Source organism: Chrysemys picta, chromosome 10 (genome assembly GCF_011386835.1).
Source record: "Chrysemys picta bellii isolate R12L10 chromosome 10, ASM1138683v2, whole genome shotgun sequence".
In the NCBI taxonomy this organism is placed as follows: Eukaryota; Metazoa; Chordata; order Testudines; family Emydidae; genus Chrysemys; species Chrysemys picta.
Genome location: NC_088800.1, coordinates 34,801,010 through 34,826,892, shown reverse-complemented (window position 1 = coordinate 34,826,892; position 25,883 = coordinate 34,801,010). Strand labels below are relative to the sequence as shown.

At 42.6% G+C, this 25,883-nt stretch overlaps 1 protein-coding gene across 13 annotated transcripts in view; it reads left to right on the top strand.

Moving 5' to 3' along the window:
* Positions 1-3,757: 3,757 nt before the first annotated feature.
* HERC1 (HECT and RLD domain containing E3 ubiquitin protein ligase family member 1) overlaps positions 3,758-25,883 on the top strand; it is a 218,434-nt gene continuing 196,308 nt past the window's right edge. For 6 of the 13 annotated variants that reach the window (XM_065558371.1, XM_065558376.1, XM_065558370.1 and 3 more), the window contains exon 1: positions 3,758-4,079. The gene's annotated coding sequence lies outside the window, so the exon portion shown is untranslated. Of the gene's footprint in view, positions 4,080-9,848; positions 9,906-10,188; positions 10,444-25,883 lie in introns of all 13 variants that reach the window. The other 7 variants (XM_065558374.1, XM_065558372.1, XM_065558375.1 and 4 more) reach the window with 3 other exon arrangements.

The window sequence follows — 25,883 nt, the reverse complement described above, 5'->3', positions numbered from 1 at the left end:
CCAAGATAATCTGTAGCAGCTATTGCCAAAAAAAGTACAGTAACATTGATTTTTATTTAATTTGGAAGAAAATAAAGATTTTAAATGTGAGCATAAAAATGAACACATACACTGCTCTCAGCTGTATAAACAGTTGAGATAAATTAATCTCTTAGCAGCTAGATGTTGTAATTGCCACTAACTGTAATAATTTGATTGTACTTTTCACCCCATAAGTTTCCAAAGTGACACATATAGATTGAAAAATATACAAGAAGTTTTGCTCTCTCCTGAAGTGCAGCTACCTCAGATATGGAATGCAGCAGCTGTTTAATAATGAACAGCAACACTACACCACAGTGTAGGACCAAAAGTGATGAAGAATAATACATCGAATTGAAACTGTAGGAAGAACATAGCTATATTCTGCCTTCCTCCCTAATAGAAATGTGAGCAGCATACTGGTAGATGCTATGCTTGCAGTTATAAACTGGGCACAATAACCTAGATCTTTTCCTTTGTTTTCCTTGGTCCACAGACTGGTATCTGACAGCAGGAATTATTATATGGATGGGGCAACAGAGGGTCCTGTGGCACCTTTGAGACTAACAGAAGTATTGGGAGCATAAGCTTTCGTGGGTAAGAACCTCACTTCTTCAGATGCAAGGGATGGGATTTATGGATGGGATTTTTAAAGGAAGTGAAGGGAGTTGTACACCTCTGAAAATCCCAAACTACATATTATGTATCTTTTTAAAAATGTGTATGCTGAAACTATAAGAAGAAGCATTTTGAGTTAAGATCAGTGGTGTGTTTCCAACTGATTCTTTCCAAATAGCCTTCTTTACTGTTAGTTTCTGTATACTTGCTTCCTCCCCTCCCTACCCTTCATATGTTGCTTGTCTTCTTAGGCCCCATCTTGAGATTGACTTGTATTTCTGCAGATTTTGAAATCAACGGGGCTCCATGCAGATGCAGGTGTATTCCCATATACACTACATTTCAGGATTGGAGATTGTAAGTGCTTCAATGTAGGGGCTGTGACCTTTTTATGTGCCTTTTGACTGGGGCTTTTGGTACTACTGCTATATGGGGGGAAGCATTAGCAACTTGTCAGAAGCCTGAGAGTTTGACCAAATTGGTATGTAAGTTTTCATAGTTCAAAAATATTAAATGTGCACGAGTCTAAATTCCTTGAGAGTTAAAAGGACACTTGTGAACTTAATTTATGGTAATTCACTCATTTGCTAAAAAGTCTAGCTTCTGACATAGCACTTTTAAATAGTATGTCCTGAATGTTTAAATTATGTATTTTATCATGCTTTTCCTCCGCCCCCGCTCCCCTGTTTATGCTTGTTTGGAAAAGTCTTTTCAACAAGAGAAAAACTGATACTGCATGGGGAACAGTGAAGATGACTACAGAAAAAGCTGTCCAACACACCAAGATGCTACTTGTAACTAAAGTGTTTGCAAATTTTTCAAACAGAAATAAGTCTTCTAGTTGATGGCATCTCTTTAACATTATCCTCTGTGGCTGCAGTCTGCGGGAGAGTAGTATAATACTAACTATTGCTAATGGAGATTATCGATCAGCTTGAGTGGATCAAGAACTGCAGGTTTTGGAACAGAACATTATGGATTCTATTCCCGCTGCAGATAGAGAATCTTATGAATCCAGGGGTTAGATTTTAGGATGTAGTAAAGTACTGTGGTCTGAACAGGGTGTAGGAGCAATGAATTCCTGTGTTTTTTAATCCCAGATTTGCCTCTGGCCCTTAGTTCAGCCTTGCTTTGTCACCTGAAGCGGAACTGTTCCCTGAGTTTACGAAATGTCCTGCAAAATTTGGGATGGGTGAGAACCAAACACCATACTTGCTTTGTGACCTGTAGTAAGTCCTTTAACCTCTCTGTACACAAGTTTTCCCCATCTGTGAAAAAGGGGTAGCAGTGAAATTCATTAAATGTGTATAAAGAGCAATAACAATTGTGTGAACATTATATTAAGGGTGAGCAGAGGTGCAGGGGGTCATGTGTTGAAGGGAGATGTGTAGGGCAAGGACTTGTGGTGTTTGGGGAGGCTGGTGAGGGCATATGTCACAGTATGATAAGGGTATGAGACACACATTATAGTACATGGAGGGGTCATTGGGGCGAGCATTTTGATGGCTATGGTTGGGGGAGCTGTGACTGAGGCACTGACTAGCTTTTTGTCTCTGAAGAACTGGTTTGGACTTGCCTTTCTAACTTTGAAACATGTTACAGCAATGTTATACAGTAGAATCTTATAACTTTAACAATGTTGCCACACATATTTTATCAGGACAATAATGTTCAGCAGATTGTGTGTTTTCAAATGATGACTCACAAGGCATATTTTGTACAAAATGCATTATAGTCTTGTAAAAAGGATGAACATAGGGGTACAGTCTGATCACAGGAGCATAGTGCACGATGCATCGTGTGGCGGGGGATGCAGCAAGGGTGCATATTGAGGCAGGGGCCTCATGGTACAGGGCAGACAGATGTGGTAGGAGTGCAGGGTGTCTGGCACATAGTGCCTACTTTGGCATGGGGCTCATGGTATCTATTGTGGAGATGAAATGGGTGCACGGAGCACAATATGGGTACACAGAGCATGGCATAGCAGGTGTAAAAGGTGCATGTTGTGCCAGAGGGATTTGTACAGTACAGTGGGAAGATATGGCAGAGGTGCATGATACATGGCACAGCAGTTTGCGTGGTGCACATTGTGGTATGGAGCTTGTGGCACACAGTGCAGTGAGGAGGTGTGAGGGGGCGCACGTCCACAGTGCAACGCACAGGTGTAAGCTGCTGCATTGTGCCATGGGGCTTGTAGTGCACAGAGTGGTGATAGGGATGGGGCAGGCCCCATCGAACAGCGAGGCACAAGGTGCACCCTGTGCATGGGGCTCATGGCGGGGTGTGCTGCACATTGTGCTACAAGGCTCTGGGGATGTGACAGAGGCTATGGGTGCCAGGTGCACACTGTTCAGGGGGGCTCATGCGGGGATGTGGCAGAGGGCATGGCACAGCAGGGGGTGAGGGCACACTACATGGGGCATATGGCAGGATGCCAGATGCGCACTGTGCAGGGGGCTCGTGTGGGGATGTGGCAGAGGGCATGGCACAGCAGGGACCAGTGACACACTACATGGGGCATATGGCGGGGTGCAAGGTGCACACTGTGCAGGGGGCTCGTGCGGGAATGTGGCAGAGGGCATGGCACAGCAGGGACCAGTGGCACACTACCTGGGGCATATGGCGGGGTGCAAAGTGCACACTGTGCAGGGGGCTCGAGCGGGAATGTGGCAGAGGGCATGGCACAGCAGGGACCAGTGGCACACTACCTGGGGCATATGGCGGGGTGCAAAGTGCACACTGTGCAGGGGGCTCGTGTGGGGATGTGGCAGAGGGCATGGCACAGCAGGGACCAGTGGCACGCTACCTGGGGCATATGGCGGGGTGCAAGGTGCACACTGTTCAGGGGGGCTCATGCGGGGATGTGGCAGAGGGCATGGCACAGCAGGGACCAGTGGCACACCACATGGGGCATATGGCGGGGTGCAAGGTGCACACTGTTCAGGGGGGCTCATGCAGGGATGTGGCAGAGGGCATGGCACAGAGGGGGCCAGGGCACACTACCTGGGGCATATGGCCGGGTGCCAGGTGCACACTGTGCAGGGGGTGCGGGGGGATGTGGTGACTGTGGGGTGCATGGCACAGCGGGAAACAAGCCGCACGTGGCGCTATGCCGCTCGGCTCGTGGGGGTGTGTCGGGGAGCACATGGAGGCGAGGCGCAGCCTCGGTCGCTGCTACGTGCGGTCCCGCCCGGCAGGCTCAGCCCCGACGCAGAAAGGGTGGGACTGCAGGAGCCGCCCCGCCCTCCGGACTCGGGCAGAGGGAAAGCCGCGACCGGGTCTCGCGAGAGTTGGGCGATAGCCCCGCGAGATTCCCGCCGCCTCCCTCCCACGTCATGTTTTCTCTTTGACAAGCTGCCGCCGCTGCGGAAAGATCGCGGCTCTGGGCCGGGACCTGCCACCTTCGGACCCCGACCAGCTGCCGCTCCGCCTGGACCCTGGTAACTGACTCCCTCCGCCCCTGTGTGCGAGCGTCGCGCGTCCCCGCCTCGGCGCGTCCCCAACCGGCAGCGGCGGGGTAGGGAGGCCCGAACCAGGCGAGCCGGGCTGGGAGGGTCGGGGCTCTCAGCGCCGCTTCCGCGGCAGGGTTCAAAGCCCAACTGACTGCCGCCCCGTGGTCCGGAGGGGGCGGGGGCTGTGCCCCTATGGCGCTGTGGGGGGCGGGAGCTGAGCCCCCTATGGCGCAGGGGGGTGGGGGCAGAAGGGTTAAGCTGTATATAGCGGTGGAGTGAAGGGCAGAAAATGAAGCTAAGCCAAATATTCCCCCCTTCCGCTCCCCAGTTCCTGGGGCTCAGGGAAGGTAGTTTCCCCTTCAGGACTAGAAGTCTCGTCAAGTCTCTTCTTTTAGACAGTATTAAATATAAGGTACCTTTTTGCTGTATGTTGGGATGAGATCCACAACTCCTCTAAGTCTGCACTGCTGCCCCGCCGCCCCCAACTGATTGTAGTATGTGCATTGCCTGTCACATCCATGTATTTAATTCTGTGTTCTGGGCTGCTCTGGCTGTTGTCATAAAATGAAGGCAGAAATGAATCGTGTACATTTTTGTCAATGACATGTACGACCTTAAGTGTCGTACACATCTCCCGACCTGTTGTCTAAGTTGCATAGCACCCTGTGGCTTGTTGGCTGGCTACCAACTGCAGTAGAGAGAAAGTATCCACATACTTTCATTTCCAAATTATTTTTTTCATGACCTTAGTTGAATGGTGCCCTAATGGCTCACTTTGGCCTGCATGCATCTTTTCCTATGTTCTCTAAATAGGCTGCTTTTCGGGTGTGTTCTAGACATATTTGTCCTCATCTTGCACCCCACTTGGGGAGAGCAGGGTATTGAGGTGTAGAGTCTCCTTATCCCTGTTGGACCTGTTCTTTTGTGTGTTGATATAATGTACCTGAGCAGGTTGTCCTTTGCTGGACTGCGTAACTCATGAGTAGGGATATGATTTTGTCATATAAATTTTGATTAAATTTCATAGTAGAGGTGCAGGGCAAAAAAATCAAGGAAAGGATGGAGATTGGGGGGTAGGAGAGAAGACCCTGACCCTCACCCTACAGAGGCATCTCCTGTATTGCCAGGCTGGGCCAGGTTTCCCTCCTCTGGATGTCCCAATTGGTTGCACCATTTATCCTTGAATCCAGTAGCTGTGGAGTTTACCAGTCAATAGCAAGGGTTACTCAGTGCCTGGGAACTTGCCCAGTGTAACCTCTGGTCATACCTGCCTCTTGTGATTGACCTTCTCATTAAGCCAGTTTAAATGCCTCTATGTGGCTATAGTAGAATTTCCTGTTTGAAGGTTGGAAATGATTTACTGAATTTACAAAAAGCCTACAGTGCATGAGTTTTTTTAAATAGTAGTGATAGGATACATTGTGAAGATCTTTCATCCTGAAGGATCTCAGTTCTTTAGGATTCTAGCTCTATATCATGTAAGTTAGTGTATAAACTTAGTTGTAGTATGGAATATTTGAGGCTGAAAAAGCAAAAGTTAAGGTTCATAGTAACCTTAACTTGTCTACATTGTACAAACAGTACCTAATCTATCTCTCAAATACACGTTCCACACTAAAGTGAATAGGAATAGTGCATATAGGAGGACAGAACAGGGACCCACTGGATCTTAAAGTACAATTAATTACTATTCTAAAATACTGTATAGGTGTAATGTAGGTGAGTAATGATTGCTATGAAAATCGTATCTTTACTGCCTGACTCTTGAGCTGTTTAAAAGTGTGACTGACATTAGCTTATGTTTTCATGCATTTCGGTTTTTAGAAGGAGGAAAGAGAAAGGAGACTATCTACTGTTTTCTCTGCATACTCCCGTACCTGGAAAGCTTTTGACTACACAGCTGTAGAACCCCACAATGAAACTGGCACAAAAGTGTACAATTCTAAACTTAGTAGCAGTTTCATGCTGCACGTGAATATTAATTTTTAAACAATTATAACTGATAGTTTATGTCAATCACTCTTGTGTAACTTAAAATTAAAGAAAATCTCTTATCTTTCGGATAATGGATGGAAAGTTTCAGCATAAAAGAACCTTTTTTTGTTAGAAAACTCTCAACAGGACTTGAAAATTGATGACTCCACTAGCTCCAGGCTGATAAAAGATAAGGGGGTGGGAGGAACCAGTGAATTGTAGTGTGTCTGATTTTATTAAAAGACCAGTTCCCCCGCCTCCAGCTGCTGGGTAGAGCAAGGGTAGTACAATTCTTATCACGGTTTTGTCCTGGGACCCTGCTTAGGGGCTTCATCTTTTGTGTCAGCTTCTAGTTAGTATGTGTCTGATAAACTTGAAGCCCTTTCTAGTTGTTGGCAGGGAACCCCTTGCTTCCCTTCCCCCAGACTTGGTGTGTGTATGTATATGGCTGGTGTCTCTGCTACTCAACTCTTCTCCCATTCTTCTTGCTGCTACCTTTGGATTTCTGCTACTCCTTTCTGAGTTTCTGTTCTTTGGGTTAGCTCCACCACTTTTAGCTTTTCCCAAAAGCAGCAGATTACTTTGAGCTTACTTTCTCCAGTTTTCTATGGGCGGATGGGTTTTTCAAGCCTTAGTTATGAGCAGGTGAAAACGAGATTGGGTGGGATGGGGTTTAATATATTAATGATTTGTAAAATAGGAGTGAACTTGAAGATGACACCAAGTTATTTAGGTTAGTCAAGACTAAAGAACTCCAGAGGGACCTAGAAAACTTAGGTGATGGGCCTCGTGAAGGCAGATGAAATCTTACATTGGTAAGTAGAAGGAATATCTTGAATTGGGATGTCAATAATTAATCCAATATGTACTGGTCTATGGACTAAACCTACTAGCCACTGTGAAAAATACTTGGCATTATGCCTTCAGGATACACCCCCTGCAATTTAAACAAATAAAGAACTCTGTGTAAGTCTGAAAACTTGTCTTTCTTACCAAAAGAAGTTGGTCCAATGAAGATATTACCTCACCCATCTTGTCTCTCTAATATGATCAATATGGCTACAACAGTAGTGCATACAAATAAAACAATTATATATTATCATTAGGGCTGTCAAGCGATTAAAAAAATTAATCACGATTAATGGCACTGTAAAACAACAATAGAATACCATTTATTTAAATATTTTTGGACTTTTCTACATTTTCAAATATATTTCAATTACAACACAGAATACAAAGTGTACAGTGCTCACTTTATATTTATTTTTGCTTACAAGTATTTGCACTGTAAAAATACAAAAGACAGTATTTTTCAATTCACCTAATACAAGCACTGTAGTCTTTATGATAAAAAGTTGAATTTACAAATGTAGAATTATGTACAAAAAAAACTGCATTCAAAAATAAAACAATGTAAAATTTTAGAGCCTGCATGTCCACTCAGTCCTACTTCTTGTTCAGCCAATTGCTCGGACAAAAGTTTGGTAACATTTGCAGGAGATAATGCTGCCCGTTTCTTGTTTACAATGTCACCTGAAAGTGAGAACTGGCGTTCTCATGGCACCGTAGTAGCTGGCGTTGCAAGATATTTATGTGTTAAAGATTCGTATGTCCCTTCATGCTTCATGCACCATTCCAGGGGACATGCATCCATGCTGATGATGGGTTCTGCTAGATAACGATCCAAAGCAGAGCGGACTGGTGCATGTTCATTTTCATTAGATGAATCAGATGCCACTAGCAGAAGGTTGAGTTTGTTTTTGGATGGTTCGGGTTCTGTAGTTTCTGCATCCAAGCGTTGCTCTTTTAACTCTTCTGAAAGTACGCTCCACACCTTGTCCCTCTCAGATTTTGGAAGGAACTTCAGATTCTTAAACCTTGGGTCAAGTGCTTTAGCTATCTTTAGAAATCTCACATTGGTACCTTCTTTGTGTTTTGTCAAATCTGCAGTGAAAGTGTTCTTAAAAATGAACAAAATGTGATGAGGCATCGTCCGAGACTATAACATGAAATATATGGCAGTATATTTATAACATTATCAAATTTGTCTCCTCTTTGAATCTTCCTTCTTCTTCTCCCATTATTTCTCCGCTGTACTAATCTTTTCTAACATTTTGGAATCAATTGCTCCCTCTTTTGCCCAGCTACTTGCCCCTCCAGACTCCCATTACCCCACATTTTACCAGACAACTAATATAGAACTAAAAATATTAGGTAATGATAAGAAAAATGTTGAGGGCAATGCCCGGGAGAGAAGCCAGAACCCCGCAACTGGTAGCAGGTGGGAATTTACTAGGGCAGTGGTTCTCAACCAGGGTACGGGTACCCCTGGAGATTTGCAGAGATCTTTCAGGGGGTACATCAACTCATCTAGATGTTTGCCTAATTTTACAACAGGCTACATAAAAAGCACTAGCGAAGTCAGTACAAACACAAATTTCATACAGACAATGACTTGTTTATACTGTTCTATATACCATACACTGAAATGTAAGTAAAATATTTATATTCCAATTGATTTATTTTATAATAGGATAAAAATGAGAAAGTAAGCAATTTTTTTCACTAATAGTGTGCTGTGACACTTCTGTGTTTTTATGTGTGATTTTTGTAAGTAAATAATTTTTAAATTAGCTGTAACTTGGGATCCGCAAGACAAATCAGATTCCTGAAAGGGGTACAGTAGTCTGGAAAGGTTGAGATCCACTGTATTAGGGTACTGTCCCTTTTTGAACTGAGTCCCCTCTTTGAGTTATGCCCCTCAACCTAGACAAAAATACACATGCAAAAGTGTGCTTGATCGCCTATTTATAAACCCAACAGAGACCTTAACAGAATTTTACTTACACTTGAAAGTTTTAAATACACAGATACCAAGGTGGATAAAAATCAATGATTTTTTTAAAACTAAAAAAATTAGATTTTTTTTGATAAAATGCTTTTTGAGGAAAAAACCTAACTAAAGGTAGTTTTAATTAAGATACATTATGGCTCAAAGATATCTCATCATGGAATAGGGATTATAAATTCTAAATCTATAGTATAGACAATATATTCATTTAATGTTTAAGAAAAGTTTTGTGAATTAGTTCCAATAGTTCATGGATTAGGGACCCAATCTTATGGGGCTCCAGGGGCTTCTGTATAGATTATTTAGGTTAATCTTTCTATCTACCCAATGGGATTCAGTGCTCAGTCTAGAAGATACCATCAGAGATGCTTAGTTTTGCAGTTCTCAAATTGTGGATTTGTGTCTCCAGACATAACATGCTTGTTAACAGCAAAAATGTTTTTAAATAAATAAATAATATATAGAGGTGAGAAATAACAGACCTCAACCCTATTGTCCCTCTGCAAATTTGTGTACAGAGTCAATCCCTTACCTCTCTCTAAAAGTGCAAAGTTTCAAAACATTCAATGACTAGAAGATTGTTAGGGGTGGAATAGATCTGGACAAGAAGAAGTCTGGAGATAAATGTGAGAAGGGAGGGACAGGCAGTAGAAACAAAAGTGAAACTGTTTGAGCAGCATATTCCAGAAGTCTTGAGGTCTTTCTGAGTATAGGCTTCATTGATTTGAGATCTACCATAGCATTCTCTCACTAGAAGGAAAAACCTATAATGGCAGCAGGCCGTAAAAGAGACCCAGTTTGGGAATATTTTAATGAAGTTCCTTTACCTGTGGGTAAGACAGGCATGCGTGCAAAATGTAAACAGTGCAACAAAGAAATGCAAGGCCTGGTTGCCCAAATGAAACAACATCATGAGAAGTGTTCCTTCTCAGGAGGAAGCTGCGTTGAAGTTGATGAAAGCAGCGTGTCTGAACATGCAGGATCTTCAGGTTGGTAAACTTTTTTTATTCATACTTCTTTCTTAAGGCCTGCCTGTCTTCCTTCTGGACTATTCTTGAATTCTTGTGTTTGAGCAAACAACACTCTATGTTACTCTATGGTACTATCATTTTAAACGCAGTTGTGATTAAAAAATAAATAGCTGAAATAGGCAGATCTTCCTTTTACAATTTCACCTTCAAAGTAGTACTGAGTCAGTGAATGCAATGAGTAATACTAAATGAGCAGTATGGTAATAATAATTAAATAACAGCATTGACTTATTTTGTTTAGGAGAATCCATCCTCAACATACAGGATTCTGAAGACTATCCACCCTCAATATACAGGATTCTGAAGACTATCCACTTTCAAGATCACCATCATTTTCTATAGTTTGAGTTATCTGCCAATGATAGTGTTTCAGTCACATCATGTATGTCACATAGCCACAGTACATCACCTGTCGCAAAAAGGAAAAAAAAATCTCCATCATCCAGAAACAACCATAGATAAGTTTCTGATAAGAACCAGCAGATTACAAAAAGAGGTAATTGATTAAAAAATTGCTTGGTTTGTTTATGCAACAAACTCTCCTTTCTGTATGATTGAGAACCTACACTTCATTAACATGGTTCAGTCATTAAGACCAGGATACAGTCCAGCCAACAGAGCAGATGTCGCAGGCAAATTGCTGGATAAAGTGTTGTGCAAAAAGTCTAGAGGGTGAAATTGTTAACCTGAGTCTTGATGAGTGGAGCAGTGTCCACAATGATCCTGTTGTATGTGCTTGTGTGACAACAGAGGAAGGGAATGGCTTCCTTACAGAAACAATTGATACATCAGGAAATGCACACACCACAGAATACTTACAATAAGTAGCAGTAAAAGCTATAACAAACTATGAAAAAAAATTCAAATGTCTAGTACGCAGTTTGGTCACAGACAATGCTACAAATGTATCCAAGATGAGAAGAAATTTAGAAGAGGGTGAAGAGAGTCCCAAGCTAATAACATATGGTTGCAGTACTCATTTGATATACCTCCTAGCCAGAGACTTCAGAAATAAAGGCTAATGTTGTTGAAATGGCAAAATACTTCCGTAACAACCACTTTGCAGCAGCTGCTCTGAAAAAAGTGGGAGGAACCAAGCTAACTCTCCCACAAGACGTGCAATGGAACTCAATAGTGGACTGTTTTGAGCACTATATCAAGAACTGGCCCAATCTGATGGCAGTTTGTGAACAAAATCGTGAAAAAATAGATGGAACTGTCACAGTCAAAGTTCTCAACGTTGGGCTTAAGAGAAATGTTGGACACATGCTGAGTACCCTGAAGCCTATTTCTGTAGCCTTGAACAAAATGCAGGAAAATAGCTGTTTTATTGCTGATGCTGTTGAAATTTGGAAGGAACTGAATGAGATCTTAAAAAGAGAAATATGCAATGACAGAGTTAAATTACAAACATTAAAAAAACAAATGGGACAAGCACTATCTCCAGCTCATTTTCTTCAAGTATTCTCAGTACTTGGTACCAGGGTCAAACCTTAAATGCTGAAGAAGAGGAGTTGGCTATGACATGGACATCCAGCAATCATCCCTCCTACATTGCTAATGAGTTCAATGTAATCAAAGTGGCCCATTTCAACCAGTTGACAAGAAGGTGTGAGAATCAGCAGGGGGAAATCAGTTTGATTACATTGAACTCATTAGCACTACAAAAGTCATTTTCCTCCCTTCTTGATAACTATCGAGAATAGCCCACTTCCACCTTAATTGACTTGGCTAGTTAGCACTGGCCCCCCACTGATGGGCAACTCCCATCTTCTCATGTGCTGAGTATTTATACCTGCCTCTGTATTTTCCACTCCATACATCTGATGAAGTGGGTTTTAGCCCAGAAAAGCTTATGCCCAAATAAATTTGTTAGTTTCTAAGGTGCCACAAGGACTCCTCATTGTTTTTGCTGATACAGACTAACACGGCTACCACTCTGAAAGGGTGGGACAAGGTCCATGCTTCAGCTACAAAAGGTTGGAAAATCCAGTCATTCAGGGGTGCATTTCCTTTGGGAAAATATCCAAACTGGCTCTGAGACAAGTCAAATGATTCTTGATTGGGTTCTCAACACTCAGTAGTTCAGATTCTGTTTAGTCAGTAGTGTCAGTTAACAATGAGAATGGAATGCTTAAACCAGTTTCAATCTTTGTTTTCCAGTGAATGTTTCTCTTGAATGCCAATATCTTGTTGTGCAGGTCAAAAATAGTACTTTCCGCTCCTTGCAATGGGACATCTAGAGAATTCAGTTTGTCAAAAATATCAGCAAGGTAAACCAAAAACACAAGACAGTTGGGATCATACAGTGTCTGCATTGCTAAAATTCAAATCCACTAGAAAAAATCAAACTTCGTTTCACAGTTCATAAACATGTTGCAACACTTTCCATCTGGATGGACACCTGACTTCAATGTGAAACAAAAAAGCATCATGCTCCACTCTCATTTTTGCGCAAAACATTGCAAAGAGACCGTGCATTTGTGGGCTGTGTTTTAATAAAGTTCACAATCTTAATAGCAGAACTCAGAACATCAGTAAGTTCCTGATCCATGTTTTGAGTTGCAAGAGCTTAGTTGTATATCATACAATGAATCCATGATATATGTGGAGCAATTTCAAACACTTTGGCTTTCAAACCTGCCCTACCTCCAGACATAGAAGAACTCCATCCATACAGATTCCGACGCAGGCTTCCTACTTCAACTCATGAGAAATTAGAAAGTAATTTAAAATGTTAACAGTTCAGATCCAGTTGCACGCATCTTAATTGGTTTGCACAACAAAATCTTCCAATATTTGCTTCATTTAACTGGATTGCAATCAAGAGATCAGCTATACGTTGATATTTTCTGTCATGTCAGATTCGGTGGCTGACTGTTGTCTGACAGTGGGATCATTTTTAACTTCTCTGGCACACTGTCACCGCGCAGTGACCAGCAAATGTCAATTGCTCCTGGAAGAATCAGTTTTATCCCAGTTGTAAGGTTTTAATTTTTGAGAATGTGGTACACAACTTGACATGCTTTTTAACACACTTGCAAGGTGGATACCATATTTTTTTCATTGTGTTTTTGTTTTTGTTTAATTTCTTGTAGCTTTTATTCAAAAAAATTTCTGGTCTTTCCTACCAGATCACCATGGTTTGTTTCTAAATGGCATCTTAATTTTCGTGGCTTCAGGCTATCATTTGCTAAAGTTACTGTGTATACTACACATTGAGGCCTAGTTTTTCCATTAACTGCAATGGAAGTGGAAACCAAAATCCAAATATGCTTCATTATATTTTCTTGTTTTTGCAGTTTTTTTTCTTGGTAATGACTGTTTCAGCTTCTGCCTTTTGTTTCAGAACACTACTGTCTTTTGGCAATATATACCGATCTATTTTTCACCACATGATATGAAAAAATATCAAACTCACCAGCGGAATAAGCACTGCAGAACTACTTGTTATTGTTATATCATATTCTGTCGTTACACTAAACCAGAAGGTTGGAAAGATGATAGTTGCTATTGAAATAATGGTCTATTTATAATGAAATTCATTATAACACTCTCCTGTGTACTGTGTCAACAGCCTTGTATCTGCCAAAAAAGTCGATCTGATGAAATCAGTTGCAAAACGCTTTCTCCATGCTATTTCAATGTAATTTTCAGTGTCATGTTCTTATTATGTAATAATCATAAAAAATACCTTGCGCATTGTGCCCCCCCAATGTTCCTCCACACACTTTCAGGGAGGCGTGCCCCACGGTTGAAAATCTCTGTAAGTACTATTTTAGATGTCTTAGAACTGGTGTGGTTAAACAATGCCTATCACTTAATTATATCAATGTAGTTAAAACAGTACAACCTCCCTCCCACCTCCCAGTGTGGATGCAGTTATATTAGTGTCAAGGTTTGTTAGACTGACATAGCTTATTCCCCTTCCTGTATGTGAATAAAGGCTTGTCCACATGGGAAAGCTTATTTATTTTTTTTTCTGTATAAGTTTGTGTCCACACAAGATGTTAAAATTTACCTGTCATCTTATCTTATGTTTATTCTGCTTTGCAAGTGACAGAACTGTCTTTGAATGAATTATGCTGGTATAAGGTTCGTGTGGACGCATCCCTATTTTGGATTAACTATATACGTCTGGCAGTTCTCCCCCTGCTCTACCACGGGACGTTGCTTCACATCTGGATCAGTGTCTTTGTTTACATGTGTGCTCTTTGCTGTGCCGCGATCACCTTGACTGGATGTTGCCTTTCTGTTTAAATGTTAACAAACCAGGGTTTGCCCCTTTTGAGATTTTAGTTTATGGTGAGTTCACACCCCCAGAATCACATACTTATTATAGACAGGCCCCGTGCCTCTACATGGTCCTGTTGGGAGGGGCTGGGCTTCCTTGCCCTTTTAGGAGAGGGGCATGTCCAGTTGTATCTTAACAGCAGTCACCAGAATATCAAGAGAGGAGTGGTTATTTGAGCAACTGTGGGAGAAGGGACACTCCTGGGACAAGTCCCAAAGCAAAGGAACTTTAGCAGAATTATAAAAAGTCAGACCAAAACAACACCTTCAGTAATGCTCTCACTACCTCCACTTATTCTGAGGAACTGAACTAGATTTTTGCTACGGTACCCAGAATGCAACCAAACCTTGGCATGGTGGATGCAACCAAACCTTGGCATGGTGTTCTGGACAGTCTGGTCACAGCACCAGAAGGCCACGTTATGAAATGATGGACCCCAATTGGGAGATTTCCCCTGATAGCCAAGACCTCTCTAGCATGCCAAACCCAGAAGCAGCGACAGTGCCAGAGATGTCTCCCAAAACTCAGGCAGAGAGACAGCCTGAAAGTGCTGTGGAGGGGACTTCTTCTAGTAAGTAGTAGTTGCTGTATTACAATACAACTATGTGGGAGAATTAAACAACTTTTGTTCTGGGTACTGGCTGGCCACTATCTTGCTGGGTGAGCTCCACTTGCTTGGCTTTTATTCTTCCATCCTGCATGCTCAAAATGACATCTGTGCCAGAGACTTTAAGATCAAAAGTATTGTTTTTCTGAAATATCAAATCTCACAGCCACTGGCTGAATGTGGTGACATTCCAGATGGCAGTGGCCACATGCTCTACACGTTTAGGGGAACTCTCATGGTGGTAGTCTACCATTACAGCTCCAGGTGAGATCTGTACAGCTCTCACCTGGAAGTAGCTTTCTGCCACCACTGCTAGTTATCCCAGTTCTGGATCACTGTCCAGTCACAGCACTCAGTGCTATTTGGCTGAGCCCAGACACAGTGTTCCAGTGAGTGAAGCTGCTCCAGGAAAATGTCATGCAGAAATAACTGTTCTTTCATCCTACTTCTCCTTTAGCAGTTTCCTTGCGATGTTACTGTGGCTGTCTCTTAACTCCTCCATAGCAATCCAGCTGTGTAACTGCCAATATATTCAGAGCAGCCTGGTCATATTAATGACTATCTGGATCGTGGCATCCAGGAGTTTGAAAATAGTGCTGGCTTGCAAAAGCCAGATGAATTATTGGATGACATGAGGAATCCTGGGGGTCAAACAGCGTCCCCAGTCCTGGAATTCCAGCAGGTTCTTGTAGATATCCCAAAATGAACAATGAGAAAAATCCCAGAATGCATAGATCCTGATGGTGGAACATTACATCATGGGATATCTACCCAGAATGCTGTGTACGTATTTCAGAAAAATGCAGAGTTGTGTGAACTCAGTGATTCAACAGGGAAGTAGTTTATGCTGGCCTAAACAAAGCACTCTTTTGTGATAGTAATACCTATATTGTTAAAGTGGAAAAACACATACCTATGTATACAGCCCCTAAGCGATACTGGTATAAGGCATCTTTTATGCTGCTGTAACTAGGTCCATGCTGGGGGGAATTGTATTGGTAGAACTATTTTGGTTTAAAAAAAAATCACAGCCCTAATCAAAATAGTTATCATGGTACAAAATCTGTGTGTGGACCAGACTTTAGATCCCCAGCCCCTTTCCCTTTTGGAAGGTGGGAGAAGCAGCATTCGCTTTACTTCCTCCCCACTTCAGATCTCTGGACTGCTAGAAGTGTAGATCACACTGTTCTGTCCTTCCTCCTTTCTCATCCTCCTGGCTGCTGCAGGAGGATGTCTTTTTGTTGCTCTATACCTTTTCCAGTCTGTTTTTAGATCTGCTCCTAGTTTTAGCAACAAGCATCAGTGTGAAATTGACCTGGTTCTTGTTATTTTCACTGCTGCTACCTTGGTTCTGAAGGGCAGCATAAAAAACAGATATGATTATTCAGTTTTCACATTGCTGCAGCTTGGCAAAGCTATGAGGAGCAGTGACAGTCCTGGAGCTGTCAGAAGAGTATGAAAATAGTATTAATCAGTTTACTCTTGGTTCACATTTGGAAAACTTATTTTAAGAAAGTTTTTTAATGAAAGCATAGGCCTTAGGTATGTGAGAAGTGCAACTTTTCTATGTAGACATGGCCTTAGATTTTACACAAATTTTTGACACTTGTAAGGGAAAGATTGCTGCTACTCAAGGGCGAGTTGGAGGATGAATTCTTCAATAACCGATTTGAACTAATCGAACATGTTGTTGGGTTCTGTACTAACAACCCATTCAGGAAAAAGACCTAGGTGTCATTCTGGATAGCTAACTACAAACATCTGCTCAAAAATAAGAAATCAGTCAGTTAATAATGGCTTGTTGGAGGGGTATATGGATATGTCACACGCTGCAGCTTTTTTATAGATAACTATATAACAAATTCCATAACTGATCATATCCGTGTCCTCTGTGTCATTTGTCATCTTAGACTGAAAATCCTTGGAGCAGGGATTGCATAACTTTCCATATTACCACAGGGGATGACCGAATTCTGATTGGGGGCATTTATGCAGTACTGCAGTTTAAAAGCCTAATTTGTAATTAGGTAGTATAAAAAAATAGGATAGAAAATAGCTTTGAAAATATTATACCATCATAAAAACCACTGCTCAGTCTCACTGGAATACTGCATTCAGTATTTTTATACTACCTTAAATATAACGTATAGCATAAAAAGGAGCCCAGAGAGGGCAACCTAAATGATCACAGGCTTGGAAAGAATTCCATATGAAGAGAATAATAAGATTTGGACTGTTTAGAGAGAGGAGATGAATAAGTGGGGACATGATTTAAATATATAAAATAATGGTGCTGAAAAAGTAAACGGTGTGCTGTAAAGTAAAACTGACAAAAGGAGCTACTTACAACATAACTAGCTGATGGAACTTGTTGCCACAAGATAGCAATTAGGCCAAGAATTTAGTAAAATCCTAGATAAGGCATAGACACTCATTGGATAATGGGATCATCCATGGTTATGCTAGTTAAGGTAAAGATATTTTATAAGGAATATAATCTCATGCTTCAGGGCATAAGACAACTATTGACTGAGGTGGGGGGTCAGGAAGAAATTTTCCTTTTGGGCAGGTTATTCCATAATTGTTCACTTTAAGGGTTCTTGCGCCTTCTTCTTACCTGTCAGGTACTGGCCATTGTCAGACAGATTAGATTAAATGGATAACTGGCGTGATCCAATATGGCAGTCTTTTATTTCACTATCATTAGATGTTACTGTTGTATGAAAAAAGCTCCTCCAAACCCAGTTAATGTATTAAGATTGTAAAAATCAGTGGGGGAAATGTTAAAATTTGGGTTTCTATTAGAGCATTTATGTAGGAATGTTAATATGGTCATGTTACACATCTGTATGCTTTTGGGGACATGAAAGGTGGTAATATGTTACTTGTTTTTTCTGATTAAATGTATATAGAAATATTATTATAGTCAGAAAAGTGACTACAATTGGTTTTTTTTTTTTTTTTTACTCCAGAGAAACTCTCACCTTTGTGCACTTAAAGTCACTGTTTGCTTTAGAGATCAAAAATAAGCTTTTACCAACTTTTACTCCTGTTAGTACTGTAGGGTCACGACAGCTTTGGAAGAATGAGTTGGATTGTTAGTGAATCTACAGAATTAACTATATTCTGACTGCAAAATCTTTTACTCATGATGTGATAGCCAGAAAGAGCCCAGCTTGACTTTCAGGCCCCATCTGTAAAAAATATTTCTCGCTGTTTCAGACACAAATTAAATTCTACTCTTAGCAACAATAAGAGCTGTCATGCACCCTGGCTGCTGCCTGTTTTAAATAAAATGTCCTCTAATCTTGCTCAGAGCATGACTAATGGACATAGCACTTAAAATACTGGCAACGTGGTCTGCACTAGGACTCCTAATGTTGCCAACATTGATGGAGCTGACTTCCATAAGACAAACATAGAATTCAGTCATGCATTTTTCACAGCTACTTTTCAGCATGCATAATTATGCTTTAATGTTGGTATTTCCGGCCTTTGATTTTCAACTATACAGCTTTTAATGCTATTACATTAGCAGTTTTATCAAAAATAACTTTAAATTTAGGCAGTTTTTTTTTTTTTTTTAAATCATGTAGATGTTTGTAGGCTTTGTAATTCTTATCTCACTGAGATGAGATGTTGTGGGAGGGACTCTTCTGTTTGGAAGTGTTCTGCTGGCTTACATTGATGGCAATATTTTGCATGAAGGGGGTGTTTTTTGTTTTGTTTTTTGTTTTTGGTTTTTTTAAGGAAGGCTTAGATTTTGTAGCAGTGCTGTAGAGAATCTAAAATCGCAGGATCTGCAGTTTTTCTAAATTCGTGCAATTCTACTATTTTTTTAAAGCAGTTTTTAAAAAGTTTCCCTTTATCAGGGACTCATAATATCTTCCATATAAACTATCCCAACAGCAGCGCTGTCCTTGCTTGACCTCTGCATTGGTCAGACTGGATTAGAATGAATGTGTAGTGATGTGGGGCGTCGTTAAATTATAGCTCTGTTTAAAATCTTAGCAGTTGTCCACTGAGCATACCAGATAGTCCGTCCCCAAGTCAAGCAAAGGTGCTAGTATTCAATTTATTTACTTGGGTTCCCAGCCATTGTCTGGTCACATGGTGCTGCCTTCTCCTTGTTTTCAGCTGCCAGATCAATATAAATGAAAGTAATGATATAAAACTATTGGTTTGCTTTTTCCCTGAACTACTCCTGTAGTTGCCATGTGGAGGAAAGGAGGTGGCTGTGTTACGAATGAGGGGAGTGTCCTGAGTAGCAACAGATGGAAGGGGAAATGGCCCACAAAGAAACTCTCAAAAATGTGGCCCACTCTCTGAAGACATTTGACAATCCCTGTCTTAGAAAATAGAATAAAATGAATACATTAGAATAAAAGAGAAAGGCAATTAATGTTGTTCACTAGTGTTGGATCATAAGACAGCACCTGAGGGCTTGCATCTACCATCTGAGAGAAGCAAAATACCTAGGTTGAGCCACAGGAAGCCAGGGAGGGGAAGTTAAGGAACAGCTCCTGTTATGTCTTCATCTCACTCCCTTGCCGCTTCTAATCTAGTCACATCAGGGCTTCTCTCTTTCCACTCACCCCATGTTCAGCTCTGGGTCAGGGCAAGTGGTGCTTCAAGGGTCTCTGGAGTTGATATCTCAGTTTCTAGGAGCAGCAGCACCTGTCCTCAACAAAATGGTGCCATAACAAACTCCATCATCCTTTGTGGCCACAGAAGATTGTGGGATATGGGAGTTACAGAATGACACCCCCCTCCCCTCAAAAAAATTTGTTGGTTGCAATCTCAAAAAGATTGAGAATCCCTGGTTATAAATGTATATCTAATTTGTCAAGTTGAAAGCATCACTAGATTACAGTCTTGTAGTTATGACCTTTTGTGTCAGATGAGGAATACCCTTTTATTTTAGGCCTCGTCTGCATGGTGAAATTCATTGGTATAATTATATTGCTGTAGTTTCACAGGTATAACTTCCTGTGGATATTCAGATTCTGGTTTGTCCGATATTGCTTCTCAAGCGAAGTGCCCACATGGAGTTACACTTGTATAACTATACTAGCAGAACTATACCAGTATAAGCATGCTACTAATGTCCCCAGTGTACACAAGCCCTCAGAGTTCATTTGTTGAGCAATTTTTCAGTTTTTCATAGTCTGTGGTTTAGGTGTACTGTGCACAGACTCCTTAAAAATCCTTTGTATTATTACTTTTCCTTGGCTTGTACCCTTCTTGTTTATATGGGCTTTATCACTTCGTTTAAGTGTGAGCACCTTGTATTACTGTTTTAGACACCAAGGCATATTTTGTATGTGTACAGAGATAATGATTTTTCAATTACATCTTTGAGAAATAGTCAGTCATACAAAATTTGTCAGGAAAAATTACATGACTACCCTTTGCCATGATTGATTGATTGGGGGGAAGTGGGATTTTACTTTCTTGTTACTTTGGGAAAGTGAAACTCTGCAAGTCTGGACTAATTTTAGATACATCTTTTTCATTGAACCTGTTAGTTAACAAAGTTTGGTATTGCTTAATTTCTTTTTGTAAAAACCAACATAGACTCCAAAGAGTTTAGAATTTTCTAGTGTGTAACTGTGCTTAACATGAACTGGACAATGACTTTGTTAAACATATGCAAAATAGTCTTTAGCCTCATACTTGAAAGCAGCTTGCTTGTTTTTTCAGGCTGAATGATGGCTTCATATTTTCCAGACACACACACAAATTTGTCATCTTTCTGTAATATTCCAATTTATATTATGCAATAAAGATGTCGGGACTGTCTATGTTAAGGAAGTTTTCACCAGTGTGACTGTAAGTATAATTAGGATAATGCAAAGGCTTAATGTAGATGCACTGGTGCATGCTTATGTTACTGTATTAAGCTACATGGGTGCAAATCTGATTTTGGGGCAGTTACACTAATGTGAATTTCCTTAATTGCGCAAGGCTTTAGAATGAACAGACCCTTCACTTTTCTTTTTCAATGTGTTGTTTGTCTTTGTTTAGGACCAGAAGAATTATTAGATATAATTTAAAGTCTGTGTGTGTTATAATTAGCTGCAGAAGAACTTAGTGTTGTACCTCTGAGAATAAGCATTTTACCGTTACTAGAAAAATAAGAGGTTAGCAGTAGAAGAATGCCTGTGTTTTACTATTCACATACAACTTTTTAAGTAGGGATCTAGGTTAGTGTTATGTGATTTTTGTCACAGTTTCAGGGTGACTGCGCCTGTATTCCCCCATATAGTCCACCAAGGACACCCACTTTAGCTGGCATCTCTCTTGAGCAGAGACTGGTATCATACTCCCTCCTGACCCCAGGGTTTTTTCAGACCACACAGTTCCCTAACTACACTGTGATGTTTCCCAGAAAGCCAGACTGCCTAAAAGGCCAGTGTCTGGGCATAGTCTCTGGAGAGAAAGCAAAGTGCAGTGTATTGCCTGCTTGATAAATTACCATACTGCTCTATAAGCCAGCGCGTTTATTCTTAAGGTGAAAGCATTACAGACAAAACATATTAAAAACAATAAAAGAACCTAATGCATGCTGGAAATCTTATCAAAGATAACCACTCGTATGTGTCGATCCTTCAAAACCTGGGCTGGGTTTTCACTATGGTTACACGTTCATAACTCTGTCAAATTTAGAACCAGAACCCTGGCTGGACAGTTCAGTGTTTCTTTATACAGCTCTGGCCTTTGATTTCCAGTTTCTAGGAACAGATAACACACAAGACCCACTCCTTGGGGCATAGTTTAAAAAAAGCTAGAGTTTTTGCATAACCCGGCAGTTTGTATTAACCTCTCCTTAAGAGTTCCCCAGGAAATCCACTTCATACTTATTGTTCCAAAAGCCCATTCTTGTCTGAAACATTTTCAGTATAGTCATTTGAACTCCCAGGCCTCACATCACATCTCTGCCTTAGAGAGGTTACATACAATCCTGGCCCACAGTAATATATAATTTTTTTCCATTTAATACAAGGGACCCCAAAAATAGTTAAACTTAATTCAATAAGGTCTCCCAATGATATTGCAGGAAATCGTCATATCTGTCACAGTGATCATCTTAGTTGCAGCACATTATACTACTACATTATTTTAGCACCTTCCATTCTAGAAGAAAATCACTTCACCTATCAGAAATCCAGCCCCTCCTAGGTAGAATGATGCAGCTATCTTTAAATGAGAACAGGGACACTATTTAACAATTTATACGGGAAATGTGAGGTGTCTTCAGGTATCTGTAAGCTTGAAAGCTTGTCTCTCTCACCAACCGAAGTTGGTCCAATAAAACATATTACCTCCCCCACCTTGTCTTTCTCATATTCTGGGAGAGCTGCAACAACACTTTATTAAGTTGACGCTGTTGACACTGTAAGGCTGTGATACTCATTGGATCTATCTGTGGGCTGATTTGAGAATTTTATGACAAGAGGTGCCTATTTGCATAGAAGGCTGACCAAAAAAAACCAGAAAACCTTCAGCTGCCAATAAAGACCTTGACTGCAACATAAGTATTAGTGTTTCTATAACTTAACAAAGGTTATAAATCAAAATTATTACCCCTGTTTGTGGCAGTCTTTTATGGGAGAGGTGACATCAACGATCTCTGGCAGTGCCCAGGTGAGAAGCTGAACTTCTCTCCCTGTTTTAAAGTTGTAACGACCCAAGAGGGCCTGATGGTTCGCTACCCGAAACTGTAAACTGGGTTGGAATAAATTTTCCTCCCAAACAAGTCTAGATGATGCCTCCGTAAGTTTGAGTCCCTCCCACAGGATTTGGCCTAAGAGTTTGATACTCTGTTGCAGGAAGGCAATATGGCGTCTCTGTGCTCCCTGCAAATGGTGTGGGATGCGGCGGACTTGGCAGCCAGGGTGATAGCGTCTGTGGTGATAATGATGCGCAGATCCTGGCTTCAAACCGCTGGACTCTCCCAGGAGATGCAGACCTCCATCCAAGACCTCCCATTTGATGGGAACGGTCTGTTCTCTGACCAAATAGATGCGAGGCTGCATGGGCTGAAAGACACCAGAGCCACTCTTTGCTCGCTGGACATGCACATGCCGCAGTCGGATGTAAGCAGTTCCGGCTGCCTCTGCCGCCAAGGCCATGGGAGCCTCATCCGGGATCCCCTAGAAGAAGGGACAAAGACACTGACAGGTACCCTTCTCACGAGCAACTCATTCAGGAGGTCGAGAACCTTCTGCGCTTGGGGGAGGTAGAGGAGGTCCCTCGTAACATGAAAGGGAAGGGGTTCTACTCCCAAAGCTTCCTAATCCTGAAAGCAAAAGGAGGCCTTAGACCCATCCTGGACCTGCGTCACCTCAATAAGTCTCTCAAGAAGATGAAGTTTTGCATGGTTTCACTGGCCTCCATCATCCCCTCACTGGATTCTGGAGCCTTGTATGCTGCTCTCGACTTACAGGACGCTTATTTCCACATTTCTATATTTCCCAGATCACAGGCATTTCCTCCACTTCATAGTGGGCGGGTGCCATTTTCAGTTCACAGCGCTGCTCTTTGGCCTGTCTTTGGCCCCAAGGGCGTTCACAGAATGCATGGCCAGTGGCGGCTTGTGACCCAGGGTGCCCAGGCAGCCCTCACTGGCAATGCCAAGGTCAGGGCAGGTACAAAAGGGAGAGCAGATACTCCCAAGACTGGTGAATAACATTGAAGTTATTCTCCTCAACCAGTCTCAGGGTTTGTCTATACTTACCCGCTGGATTGGCGGGCAGTGATTGATCCAACGGGAGTGGATCTAGTCTAGACGCGATAAATCGACCGCCAAGCACTCTCCTGTCAACTCCGGTACTCCAGCAGAACGAGAGGAGCAAGCGGAGTCGACAGGGGAGCATCAGCAGTCTACTCACTGCAATGAAGACCCCACAGTGAGTAGAGCTAAGTATGTCGACTTCAGCTACGTTATTCACATTTACAAAAGTCCACATTAATGCCAGTCTAGCTCATAGAATTCATTGGAGTGGTCCTCGACTCCACACGAGCCAGGGCTTTCCTTCTGGAGGTACGTTTTCAGGCCATGTCAGACTTGATCTCCCGTTTAAAGAACCACTTGCTTACTACGGCCCACACCTGCCTAGGTCTGACGGGGCACATGGCCGCGTTCATGTACATGGTCACCCATGCTCTGCCCCATTTATGACTTTTGCAAGAGTGGCTGGCCTTGGTCTACCTCCCCAACAGACATGGGTTGGACCGGGTGGTCAGGGTGCCGAGCTATGTCCTGTTGTCCCTACGTTGGTGGTTGGACCCCAAGTCAGTGCTGCAGGGAATTCCCTTCGCCACCCCATCCCCGTTGCTGACCCTGGTCTTTGATGCTTTGGATCTGGTCTGGGGAGCCCACCTGGGTGAGCTGAGTACCCAGGACTGCTAGCTGTGGAATGATCTAGCCCTCCATATCCATGTCAGGGAGCTCAAGGTTGTTCACCTGGCTTGCCAGGCTTTCTTGCCCCACCTGATAGGCCAGGTGGTACAGGTCCTGATGGACAATACCACTGCGATGTATTACATCAACAGGCAGGGTGGTGCCAGGTCCTCGTCCCTTTGTCAAGAGGCGCTCAGCCTTTGGGACTTCTGTGTGCGGCATGCCATTCATCTGGTTGCTGCCTACCTGCCAGGCACCAGGAACTTCTTGGCAGATTGCCTCAGCAGGACCTTCTTGTCTTGCCCAAATGGTCGCGCCATCCAGAGGTGGTCAACATAATCTTCCAGAGGTGGGGGACTCCCCAGTGGGCCTGTTCATATCCAGACAGAACAGAAAGTGTTACGTGTTCTGTTCCATTCGTGGTCTGGATAGAGGTTCCCTTTCGGACACCTTCCGCATTCCATGGTCGGGAGCACTGATGTATGCCTTCCCACCAGTGCCGTTAATTCATAGGGTCCTCGTGAAGGTCAAGCAGGACAGAGTGACGGTTATCCTGGCAGTCCCTGCACGACTCCATCTGCGCTGGTTTGGCACTTTGCTGAGCCTTTTGGCAGCTGCCCCTATTCCACTGCTTCTTTGGACAGATCTGCTGTCCCAGAACCATGGCAATCTGCTGCACCCGAACCTGGCAGCGCTAAGCTTGACAGCTTAGCTACAGTGTGGCTAAGTGCAGATGAGCGGGCGTGCTTGACCCATGTCCAACAGGTGTTGCTGAGTAGCAGGAAACCCTCCACCAGGGCAACCTACTTAGCTAAATGGAAACAGTTCATGTGCTGGGCCTTGGAGTGGTGTCTCAGGGCCTTACAGGCCTCACTGCAGGACATATTGGATTATCTGCAGCATCTCAAACTCCAAGGCTTGTCCCTCTCTTCAATCGAGGTCCACCTGGCTGCCATTTCGGCGTTGCATCCTCCATTCCAAGGCAGGTCTCTCTTCGCCCATCCTATGACGGCATGATTTTTGAAGCATCTGGAGCGCCTCTATCTGCACGTCTGGGACCTGGTCTCTTTTCCCCCTCCCCCCGGACCTTAACCTTGTGCTATCCAGGCTCCTGGAACCTCCATTAGAGCCTCTGGCTTTCTGCTCCCTCCTGCTTCTCTCATGGAAGGTTTCGTTCCTGGTTGCCATGATGTTGGCTCGCCGGGTTTCTGAGATCAGGGCGCTCACCTCGAAGCTGCCCTATACTGTCTTCTACAAGGACAAGGTCTAGCTGTGCCCGCATCCGGTGTTTCTGCCCAAGGTTGTTTCTCAGTTTCATACTGCCCAGGACATATACTTATCGGTCTTCTGTCTGAAGCCCCATGCGTCTGACATGGAACGCAGGCTTCACACCCTGGACGTCAGGAGAGCACTGGCATTCTACATAGATAGAGCAAAGCTGTTCTGTAAGTCAACTCAGTTGTTTGTTGCAGTGGCGTCCAGTGTCTGCTCAGAGAATCTCATTCTGGATTACGGCCTACGTCAGCTACTGCTATGAGCTGACAAAGGTGCCTCTGCTGGCGATCATGACGGTGCACTCAACGAGGACACAGGCATCATCGGCAGATCCAAGAGATCTGATCCAAGAGA